The sequence below is a fragment of the Colobus angolensis genome, unplaced genomic scaffold (assembly GCF_000951035.1).
Source record: "Colobus angolensis palliatus isolate OR3802 unplaced genomic scaffold, Cang.pa_1.0 Scaffold205, whole genome shotgun sequence".
In the NCBI taxonomy this organism is placed as follows: domain Eukaryota; kingdom Metazoa; phylum Chordata; class Mammalia; order Primates; family Cercopithecidae; genus Colobus; species Colobus angolensis.
In genome coordinates, this window is record NW_012115211.1 from 5,081,222 (window position 1) to 5,089,171 (window position 7,950).

The following is a 7,950-nucleotide window of genomic DNA, read 5'->3' on the forward strand; positions in this document are numbered from 1 at the left end:
TGACCTCGTGATCCACCCGTCTCGGCCTCCCAAAGTGCTGGGATTACAGGCTTGAGCCACCGCGCCCGGCCGGAAGAAAATTTTTGCTATTTCAGTCATTCTGTCTGTGGGTCTTTGTGATGGCAGCCCTGGAAAGCCAAAATGCCACCCTATTATGTCACCTCCCAGCAATTCCAGGTCTTAGATAGTGAGGGGCACGCTGCCCTTGTACTTCAAGGCCCGGATCTACCATCTCAGATTTAAGATGACACAGGGCTCCCCTGCGTTGGAAGCTTAGCACATCTGGGCCACACACCACCTTCTGCCTTGCCTTGCTTCTAGTACACACAGAATAGGTGAGTATGTGTGAAAGTCCCATAGAAAGCCTTCCCAGGTGGGTACAGGGACCGAGGGGACTGGAGGCAGTGAGAGGAGCTACAATGTGGAGTCAGTGCTCTCTGGGGGTCTTCAGGACTCTGCGATGCCTTCTACTCTTATAGCCCACAGCAAAGGGAAAAGGTGCTTGGTTTATTATATGCTTACAAGCCAGAAGGCCATGGGCTCAGAGGACTGCAGAGAATAGAGCCTAAAGACTCCATCTGGCACTCCTGTCTTCCAGGACCAGGGAGAAGCTGAACATGCTCTGTCTTGGCAAAGCCAGGGCAGGCCCCAGTATGGGGCTCCATTCTGAGCCCTCACCGTGTGTGGAATAGGTCATGCCTGCATCCACCAGAGGATGAGTAGAGGCTGGAAGCAGGTCAGCCGAGGAACCAGGATGGAAACGGGGCTGCACCATCTCCACGGGGGGGCAGGGTGATGACCTGGATTTTGACTCCTCCAGCTCCAAGTCAATTATTCATGCAGTAGACAGTCTTTGTGTTGGGAAGTCAGGCCTCAGCACATGCCCCTTGGAAGAAAGCATCTACTTCTTGGCATTTCAGGCCTTTTATCATTTCCCCCAATCTTTCCTAATCTTACTCTTTCCCCTGTCCCTGCATGTCCTCTGCTCCTGCCACACTGTCCTGCTTACCATCCCTCCATCACACCTTTTCATTTACTCATTCTTGAATTCATTGATTTATTTTTTAAAAAATTTTATTGAGCACCTACTATGTGCTGTGCTAGAGAAGCTGGGAACTCAGAATCAAGCAGGACTTGGTCCATGCCTTTGTGTAGGTTTTGGTCTAGAAAGGAAGGCAGACCTATGTGTTCACCCTGTTGAGCACACAATACCAGGGTGCTGTGTTTTATCAGAAAGTGCTGAGTGCTATGAAAGGCTTTAAATGGCTTCCCAGGCTAGGGGCAGGACACCAGAGAAGACTCCTGGAAGACTTATGGTAGAGTTGGTCGGAGGATGAAGCAGAGAGAGAACGTTCCACAGAGAAGGTCAGCACACACAAAGGCCTAGGGTCAGAGGGCCCTTGGTGCTGTTGAAGAACTGAGTGGCCACCACTTGCAGTCTGAGTCATACCCTAGAGCTGTGGGAAGTCTGTGTGCTTGTTTTATATTCGGCCAGTGTTGATACATCACTATTCATGGAGCTTTCTCTTTTCTCTTTACCTACGGTCCTTGCCATCATGGAGCTTTTAGTTTGGAGTAGGGGTTGGCAAACCTTTTTTGTAAAGAACCAGTTCATAACTCTCTTAAGCTTCGCAGGCCACATAGTCTCTGTTGCAACTCCTCAACTCTCCCATTGTCCCGTAGAAACAGCCACAGGCAATATGTAAATGAATGAGTGTGGCTGTGTGCCAATAAACTTTATTCACAGAACCTGGTGGTGGGTTGGATTTGGCTCCTGGGCTATAACTTCTGATCTAGAAGAAAAGATAGACCTTGAACAAATCTTGATAATCTGGTGGCAGCTCTCAGCAATGATTTTTCTTCCACTTTCTGGACCACAGTGCAGAGGGTTGACTTACTCTATAGTTCGTGAAACATTACCTCATTGATTCATGCCAGGTTTCTCTTCTCATTTATCTACTTAAATTCCCATCCCATCCCCCTCTTCTCATAGGCAACTGCTCCAACGCATCTGCTTTGTATCCTTGAAATTACATGCGTCTCTCTAAAGCATGTTGCCTTGTGTGATGTATTCTCAATTTATATAAACGATATTGTGCTATCAACTGTTCTGTTTCTTACTTTTTCCCCATTCAGCATTGTGTTTTTAAAATCTAAGCTGTGTGTACATTTAGTTAATTGTTTCCAAATGCTGCAAAAAATTTCACATCGTGCATCACTAAATTTTCCTTACTCATTCCTCTGGTGATTGCCACTGAGTTTGCTGCTAGTTCCCCCCAACTCCTGCTCATTATAAGCATCCTCCTGAGTTTCCTGTATGGAGGCTGCACACCCCTGGCTTTCCCCCTTGGCATGCCCCTTTGTTGTAACATCTGTCCACTGCATGGGATCTGGTAAGCCTGGTGCTCAGTAGAGCCAACAGTATTGGGTGAATGAATGAGTTTTCCTGGAAAGGACTCTGCCAGCTTCCTTTTTGTCTGTCAAACAGTCTAGGAGAACACTTGGTTTGTCTTGGTTGTCCCCAAACAGCGGATTTATAACAGCCCCCACCCTGGCAGCACTGTTCTGTGGGGCGTCTTTTCCCTGGCAAAGTACTTTCCCATTATTTCTTCTTATGTAGTAACTGACTGTTGGGTGGGCTGATTCTTTTTCATGTTGCAAACTTGGGGAGCATGATAGCTAATTTTATACGTCAATGTGGCTAGGCTATGGTGCCCATTTGTTTGATCAAATGCCAGTCTAAATGTCACTGTAAAGGTTTTTTTTTTTTTTTTTTAGATGAGAGTAACATTGAAGTCAGTAGATTATAAACATATTATCCTCCAGGTCTTAAGAGAAAAGACTGAGGTCCCTCGAAGATGAAGAAATCCTCATGAAGATGAATCCAAAGGCGGATTCAATTCTAGCTGTCTTTGGACTCAAGACTGCAACATCAACACTTCCCAGGGTCTCCAGCCTGTCCGCCTCTCCCGCAAAATTCAGATTTGCCAGTATCCAGAGTCATGAGCAATTCCTTAAAGTAAATCTTTCTCTGTTTCTTTCTGGATATGTATAGGTTGTGTTTCTCTGGAGAATCCTGATTAATGCATGAAAGGTCAGGATAAGTCTACTCCAAGGTAAAATCTTTCTCATGATATTTAAGACTTGAAAGGGGCTTCCGGAGACTCCGTCTGCGACAGCATCTAGGAGTGTGACTCCCAGCCTGCCACCCTACACAGACGTGGAAAGTGCCAGCTGATGTTCCTCAAATCTGAGTTGAATCAGTGGGCTTTAAACTCCATGAAGACCCACATCGTTTCTTTCCTCCATCTGACTTTGGAATGTAAAATCTCTCCAATGGATTTGGGGACCAAGCCTCGCTTAAGCCTTGATCATTATGAACCACTCGTCAGACTAAGCTTAGCCACCCTAGAAGGATCGCAGCAACAAGCCACATAGTGCTTTACTGCATGGCCCTCAGAGCACACAGCACCATACAATGGTTCCGAGGGGAAAGGCAGTCTGCCATCTGATCTCTGTTATTTTTCCAATTTATGCATCACCTATTACTGGGTCCCAGGCACTCAGTAAACTGCTTTTAATTTTCACAACAACCTTGCAAAGCAGCCACCTTAGTTCCATTTTATAGATGAGGAGATGGAGGCCAGTGTTGTTAAGTCACTTGTTTGGAGCATTCAGAGGTGGGTAGTGAAGGCGGATTCAAGCCCAGGTTTGGGTTGTGAGGCCAAGGCCTGTGATCATCCCATTGTGCCTCAACTTTTATTCATTCATCCATCCATCCATCCATCCACCTACCCACCCCCACCCACCCCGCCATCCGTCCATCCATCCATCCTCTCTTCAGTGCCAGGGTATGTTCTAGGAGTGAGAGGGTCTGGAATAAGACATTTCCTTTTTCCTCAAGAGGCTCACGGGAACATTGAACAATAATGGGATGGTCAGACAGTCCTGACTTGGGGGTGCGGGCAAAATGAGCGTAGAAGTGAAGACCCTGTTCTTTCCTGGGGTTGTTGGGGGAGGCTGATAGTTTCAGCAGGAGACTGTGGCAGAGCTCCCAGCCCTGTATGTATACAGGGGGCCATTGGTGGCATTGGAGGAGGGGCTGCCCAGGTGGAGTGGGGACCCCAGAGGCAGCAAGGACATTCCCAGAAGAGGGAGGAGTATGTGCAGAGGCAGTTTGGAGAGCTGGTCACGGGGCTGGAGTGGGTGTGCAGGGCCTGTGCTCAGGGAGGAGGTGAATGTGGCTGGAAATGCAGGCAAAGGAAAGAGCTGGAAGGCTGTGCTGAGTGTCCTGGACTCAGCCATCATCCTAGGGATCACCTGGGGCTTTTGTTGTGGACTAAGACAAGGGTGAGGTGAGTGAGACACTCTTTTTAGGCGTAAATTTTAAGGAGAGGCCAAAAAAAAAAAAAACTCAGTTATCAAGATAAATGCTATAAAAATCAGTGCAAAAATGTCCATGATGAGCAATGGAGCAAAGAAGCTTTGAAATGAGGACGGGAGTTGACCCTGCACTTGGATGGCTCACCTTGCTCATCTCAACCTAAACCTGGCCCTGCTTTTGTTAAAGACCCGGATTCCTGGTTCTCCCCATGGACCTGCTGACTCAGGCTTTGCAGAGGAGAGGCCCTGTTAGTTCCTAGTGCCCCAGGTGATCTTCACGGTGGTGTTTTTTCTTTCTAAACTGGTTCAAGGTTAACAACCACCTGTGGGCACTCAGTAAAAACAGAGATTCTTGAGTCACTCCCAGACCTTTTGCCTCCGAATCTGCCGCAAAGCAGCCCAGAAGGCTGGAGATTGAGCACGGGCCTAGGGAGCTTCACACCGTCTGGGCAAGAGGGCAAGCAGTGGGGAATGAAGAGGAGGCTTTTAGGCTAATGGGTCTTACTTTGGCTGGCCCAGATATGGGCGCCATTCTGGCTGAGTTTTCCCACTTTTCAATTTTCAAATGAGAAAACGTCCTGGTTGTTAAAGACTGCACACTACACTCCTACAGCAGGTATTCTAAGAGACTGCTTACACAGAAAGCCCCGACTCCTGGCCCAACTTTCAAGGCCTTACACGTGTGGCCCTCCCTCTCTCTCCAACAGGCTATCAGCCCAGGAGCCTCGTCACTGTCCCCATCAGGGCTTCTGGCTTGAAGCCTCTTCCCAGGCAGGTCCCCCTGCTAAAGCCCCTCGCCATCTCCCCTCTACCACTCTCAATGCTGCTCCAGCCTTAAGGCTTAGCTGAGGCCCTTCCTCTCCAGGAAGCTCCTCCACCCCCCAGAATGCCACTGCCATGGCAACAGTTCTGTCTTCTGAAGTCTCCACCTCTCTCTGGCAAGAACAGTTCTGTCTCTGCTTTCACATGTTCTTGTGTCTTTGTCCCACCCTTGAAGCTTCCTCTCGTTCTTCTGCCTTCCAGGGGTGCTCCTCGGGAAGCAGCGGGGCACTCACCAAGTTTCGTGGCTGCAGAGTCCAAAAACTTGGCTCTAAGTCTTGGCTCCACTTCTTCTGGTGACCTTGGACCCATCCTCTGCCCTTTGATTTTTTTGGCACAAGATCTAACTACCTCAGTGGGGGTGTGAGAGCCGAAGGAGATGGTGTTACTTGCAGGGGGAAGTGCATAATGCCAATTAGGTCATTACCATTCCTAAGTTCGAAACCTGCAAGCATTTGCCAAGGGCAGGGTGGGCATCTCAGGGCTCCATCTTCCCCTCCTCATGGACAGCAGTTCCGTGAGCACCAACTCACTGGCTGGGGACTTGCGTCCCAAATCAGTACCTTGTCCTTTTCAGCAGGAGGTCAAGGGGGTGATTCTAGTCATCCATTCTTTCCACGCATAGGGCAAACTTGGGGTGGAAATGTTTTGAAAGGGCTTGTTGATAGCTTACTTTGTTCTACAATAAGAGATTTTACAAAGATTCAAAGGGAGGTAGAGAAAGTTCATTTTAAATTGTCTTTGATTCAGTTTTTAGGATTCCAGGAGCTTCCGGAAAGCAGGCTTTTATGGAAGGACACTTGGAAGGAGGTATATGTTTTAAATTGCTCTGCAACATGAACATCTTTCAAAGAGACACAGTTCTCTCAAGTGACACACTAGGAGGAACAAATGCTGCCTGAGTCCGGTACTCTGTCCTAGGGGCATGGGAAGTGCTGGGAGGCCCAGGATGGAATGGGGGAGCTGGGACCCAGATCCGACCGTCTTGTGTGTTCCGGTACCGGATGCTGGTGTTGGCTGAACAGACCCCGCTCGTGGTTTCATCTCGGTAAAGACAGAGTAAGTGGGTGGGGGCTTGTTTCTTTGTGTAGAGAGCCTGCTGGTGAGTACGAATGGAAAACTCAATTATCAGTGAGGTTAGGGGCAGGGTGAGAGGTCAGGGCCGAATGCCCGCGCTTCCTCTGGGTGCTGAGAGAGTTGCTTCTGTCTGCACTGCTTGGGAGGAGGATGCATTGATCAGGGTCAAAGGTTGTGTGTCATCAAAGGCGGTCCAGGAATAAAGGGAGCCCTTCCCAGGGATTCTAGGATGAGCTGTGGAAACCCAAGGCAATTCATGCTCGTATGTGCCTCGTACCCAACAAGTCAAGAATTCTTATTACAAAATTCACAAGAGAATGTTGCTTTATCTTAGGATAGCTTTCAAAGACTTAGGATTTGAAGGTGGAGAGTTTGGAAACACTCTCCATCTATCCTCCTCAGCCAAGAAATCTCCCCCTCTGGGGCAGAGGCTACACATGTCTTCCTTTTTTGAGAAAAAAAAAACAATTCATTAAAAAGTTCTTTGTATAAGTCTGGACACCCCAAAGATAGGACCCTGACTGCCCTTGTTTCACACTTATCTTTTCCCATGGGAATAATTTCTTTGTAGGCAAGAAAAAACCACACACACAGTAACTTGAGAATTGGAAGTTAAATTTGAACAATAACATGGCTAAAGGATTGTGTGGAAAAACCATAAAGATGGGAAGAAAAAAAGAAAAATCTACCAAAAGACAGAGAGGTAAAAAGAAAGACAGAAATTTAGAGGGAAGGAAAGAAAGAAAGTTTATGTGTGAACCCAGACGAAAGAAAAAAGTACCACACGGGCAGATGCAGCCAACTATCATCTGCTGATTTGAAATACGACAAACATTCCCAATTGCAAGATTCTGAACCAGAGGGGAGAAAGGAGTTTTCCAGCAGTTATATATATTTTTTAATAATCATTTCTTGTTTTTTACAGCGAAGTGCAAACAATGAACAAAGAGGCCCGATGATGCATCTGCTTAACTTTTCAGTTGTCAAATGCAAATTGAGCACAAAGAGGACAGAGTTGATGACATATCAGGAACATTTTTTATTTCCAGAGCAGGTCTGAGTCCCAGAGGAAGACTGAGGCTGACTGAGCCAGAGGTACCACTTCAACAGGTCACTGGTCTCTGCAGAGGAAGGAAAAGGTGTAAGAGTTCTCCCTGCATAGATGCTATTTGTGACTTGGATGTTTTCTTTCTAATACAAATGCATCAAAGTGTTCACGGGAATCTAGCTATATGCAAGAAGTCTGGATTATCTGCCTGAGAGAACTGGCCAGTATCTCACCCATGGGCACCAGAACCCATTTCTAGATTACTAAGAAACGAGCACAAGAATACTGTGTATAAGGCACTGTGTTCCTAGACCTTTCCAAATTTTACTTAATGCAGATTAACTTCATCAACCCTGGTGAAAATGCCACCTCCTCTAGGAAGCCTTCCCCATTTGTCCTGTCTCAGAGACATTTGACTCCATGGGCTTCTCTGCAGTTTTGTTCTGTGTAGGACTGCCTGTGCCTAGCCTTCTTGTGGTGTTCCTTGCTTATGTCTTGTCTCCCCATTTGATTTGGAGGGTCCTGGGAAGGGACCACTGGGCTGGGCTATAGTAGGTCCCCTGTAAAGACCTGTTGAGTAATGAGAAGAGACAATGGCCCCATCTGGGTGAATCGTGAATTTA

At 47.4% G+C, this 7,950-nt stretch overlaps 1 long non-coding RNA gene across 1 annotated transcript in view; it reads left to right on the top strand.

Annotated features, from left to right (window-relative positions):
- LOC105511850 overlaps positions 1 to 7,716 on the top strand; it is a 35,884-nt gene extending 28,168 nt beyond the window's left edge. Inside the window, exons 3-4 of the long non-coding RNA XR_001001777.1 lie at positions 2,827 to 3,019; positions 7,205 to 7,716. This is a non-coding gene — a long non-coding RNA (uncharacterized LOC105511850). The remainder of the gene's footprint in view (positions 1 to 2,826; positions 3,020 to 7,204) is intronic.
- Positions 7,717 to 7,950: the final 234 nt, after the last annotated feature.